Here is a 4043-nt window from a genome sequence, read left to right as displayed (position 1 = left end):
CTAATGAGTGACCTCGTGCTTTAACCACATCTCATAAACTGTCAGTGTGCTCTGTGTGGATTTTTTTTTCTTGCCATTGTTTTATAGGAAATCTAAAGCCATTGTCAACATCCTCTCCAGAGCATCAGGAAATCAACCCTTAGCTCTGTGTTTCCTCATAGCTCAGTATTACCTGTGTGTGTGATCTAAAAGAACCAGCTGCGGTGTCTCCAACAGCGCCATTTTCCCTGTTCAAGAAACACATACCACACAACCAATGGTTTCAATGTATATTAACCCCCCATCTCACCAGTGTTTATTTATTTACGTTAACCTGAGCCAGCGTGTGCCAGCTGCCACTAGCATGAGCGTTTCATTTCGCTTTCTAAAGCCCATGATATTTAATACAATCGCTCAATAGAGGAACCGGCCAGCCACTGACTCCATGTTGGCTCTAGGTCTGTCTATGCTTCAGGGTCTCTGCTGTGTTTACAGAGAGCCACCATGGCTGTCATGGGCGCTTCAGTTTCGCTCATTGTCAGAACAGCCAATGGGGTTGATTTGAGGGTTTGGCAGCTCAGGAGGATAGAGAGCATGGGGAAGAGGAGGTATGTGCCTGATGGGGGTCTGATGGGCAGTTTATCCTCGGACTCCTAATGACAAATTCAAAGTGGAGTTGACAGTGGGAGACTCTCGTCAGGTAATGCTCATCAATTCTCTTAATCGTTTTTATATTAAAGCCATCATAAAATATTTCTATTATTTTAATTATCTTACTGTTTACTGTCCTAATGGGTTCATTTACTTCATTAATAGAGGCTGTGGTGCTTGTAAAAGCAGTTAAGTTAAACTGCATGTGCCTTATGGTTGGTAGTAATGCTACTCTGTGGGGAACTTTCAGTAATCGGACTGGATTGTGTTTCACTGTCCTCTAGCGTGATAAGTTATCACCTACCTTAACAGTTCCGCTTTAGATCTTGCATGAACCATGAAATAAAAGACCCACTTTAGTATTTATTCTGATGCAGCTGCTCTCTGCTTACACCTGCCTCCAGACAACCAGACTCAACAGCATATAGGGTTTTTTTATTCTCAAGAAAACTATAGTCTTGCCTTTTCTTTCATTTATAGTCTTTATAGTCTTGCTTTATTTCATTCACCATGTCTCTTTGCATCAGCACACAACACTGCTATACTTTTAAAGTGATTTCATAAGTGCAACACACATTTCTAATGTTTAAGTCACCGCAGTAGTCCTCAATTTATACTCAGAAGTGTTGTTTGTGTTAATACTGTTTGTTTTATATTTCACTGGGATGCTGCTCCATGCTGCTCTTTAACAGTTTTCTCTGTGAGATGCAATGATTGTGCATGTTTCCCCTCCGGACCCACCATGCCCCTCTCCGGCGATGAGCCCATCTGCCCAAAGTTCCAGCCCAACATCTTTGACCCCTCCCGCTGCCACGACTGCCTGCGCCAGAGGCACCTGCACGCTGGTGCAGGGGAGAGCGCAGAGGCAGCACCTCAGCAGAAATCCACAGCAGAGACTGGGACTGGGCTCAAAACTGTGACTTGCACTGGAATTGACACTGGGATTGGATCAGGCAAAGGAGTGTTGTTAACACCGATCACATCCCAGACAGAGGAAAGAGACACCAGCAGCAAGGTAAGGAAGAAGAGAGGGTCAGAAAGGAAGAGGGAGGGAGATGAACAGAGCAGCTGGGTAACAGGGTAGAGATGAGAACAAGAGCAGAATATGTGCTAAGTGATGGGATTAGCTGGACCTGGAGAAAGACAGAAAGGTGAGAGTATTAGAGGTCAAAGGTGAAGTCACCAAGACACTGAGATCAGATGTTAAGTCAAGGGAAACAGGATGATGGGCTACTGCATTGCTTGACTCAGCTTTAACTGTCTTGCAGATCAGAAAGAATGCACACATTTTCATGGTATAATTTAAAATAGAAAATAATCTATTTAGGTAAGTATTTTCTTGGACAGAAGACATTCTAATTAAGTTGAATGCAGTCAACATGTAAACAAAGTTATTGAGATCATGTATGCGTCTTTGCTGCTTGTGAATAGATTAAGAAAACGTCAGAGATGGAGAATAAGAGGTAACAACAAGGAGCAGGGCGGCAGCAGTGGCTCCTATTATAAATTAACGAAGCTGGATCACTTACTGCCCTCTTGGGAATCACTTGTAATATTAGACATTGGGACAACGTACAGAAAGGATGGTGATACATCCATACTCTACTAAAACTGTCACAACTGTTCTGGTTTCTCTTTATCCTGCTTCTATGACATAACTGCAGCTGTCTCGTGACAGTGATTTACCTCAGCCCATTATGTATGTCGAATCATACCACTATAGTTCCTTGGTAATACCTTACCTGTAGTTTCATGGAAGTTTTAGAGATCACTCCCAATTTCTGTCATTTACAGACAGTTTTAGACTCTTTTTAAGACAATCTATTTTAAGAGAAGGGTTTATGGCAAGAAAAACTGTGATGAAATATTAATGAGGAAAAGCCACAGGCAGGTCGAGTTACAGAGGTGTAACCCTAATCGAACAGCAGGCCGAACATGTGTGTGTGTCAGAGAGGACAGAGAGGACAGACACTATTCAGCTAACCTTCTACTTAAGGAGATGGAGCCAGACAGAGAGATCTAGGATTTTAAAGTATGTGCTTTCTTGCTCTCATTTAAATTTACCTTGTACTTAAGCATTGCCTTTGTTTGGAGAGACAGCAATTGACAAGAGTGACATCAGGTCCTCCTTTCTATGTGACTTGAAGAGAGATAGTGTGCTGCGACGTTGTGATTGGCCCGAGTCTTACCTTGTCATCCTATCAGGAGGATTCTGATGGTCTGTCGGTGGTGAGCAGCTACTGTGATGTCAATGGAGGCCGTCTGGGTTATGAGGAGAGCTCTTTGTGCATCCTGAGCCCTGAATGTGAGCTTTATATCTGTGACGGCGACGACGACGACAGCACTGACAGGTACGCAGACTGGATGGTGGTAATAAGTAATTTAGGAGCGCTGGAAAGACTTTACTGTATAATTTTAGTAGGTTGTCACCACCGTAGTGTATAATCAATTAAAAATACAGACTCTGTTTGTTGTCTGTAGTCGTATATTCACTCATCAGTTCTGTTCATCATGTTTTCTGACCTACAATTTTACATGATGCACTTGCAATCTATAAAATTCATATTGTACTGATTTAGTTGTTCTCTATCTTCCTTCTTTTGCCTCTTGCTTTTCTCCCCTCCTCCTTTGTCCTCCACACTCTCAATCTGTCACCTTCCCATCTCTACTCTCGTCATTCTTCTCCCATCTCATCTTCCACGTAGCTGTCGTGACCACAGTGACTACCAAGAGTTCAGTGGCTCCGTCAGTACAGAGGACGAATACCTGCCGATCCATCGCCGTTCAACCAAACTCGGCATGACACGGCTCGACCCTCCACCCCATCGGGCCAACCCTCGGGCCTGGATGGACGAAGCTCGGAGCAGAGACAGATTCAGTAGTCAATCAGGTACGTGAAAGCTGGCCTCGTATATTGTTACGTTTGTTGGCTGTTTTGTAAATTTCTTGGCAGATACATTGGAAAGAGTTGGAAAAGATGCACGACTTAGTAGAGGAATATTAAGGAGAAGGAGAAATCAAACAGGATCACCTGATCTCTTCCTTGAATACGTGAAGTTCTAAGTGTGAGTTCTGTGCACCAGTAGACCAAGCCTTCAGTAAACCCATGACTTGACCAATTCCATATCCAGTTACCGCCAAAGGTGTTCTTTACTTGGCAATACTGTTTGATGTCACCAGCTGAGGTGTCCAAGAGCAATTATCAGTAATACAATATAGCTCGGTTTGGTTCAGGAAACCTCTGGTAGCTGCTCAGTAGTTTCTGTTACCCCTCCTTCTTTCTATTTCTGTCACACTGTTTCTTCCAGGGTCAAAAGAAGACAGAGAGAAACGTGAAAGTGGCTACTTCTCCCTGGGGAGGGCAGCGGGTGCCCGTTCACTCCGTGATAACAGCCCGCCTGCTTCTTTCCGCC

Source organism: Micropterus dolomieu, linkage group LG02 (assembly GCF_021292245.1).
Source record: "Micropterus dolomieu isolate WLL.071019.BEF.003 ecotype Adirondacks linkage group LG02, ASM2129224v1, whole genome shotgun sequence".
NCBI lineage: Eukaryota > Metazoa > Chordata > Actinopteri > Centrarchiformes > Centrarchidae > Micropterus > Micropterus dolomieu.
The sequence above is the reverse complement of the archived record's forward strand: the minus strand, read 5'-3'. Positions refer to the sequence as shown.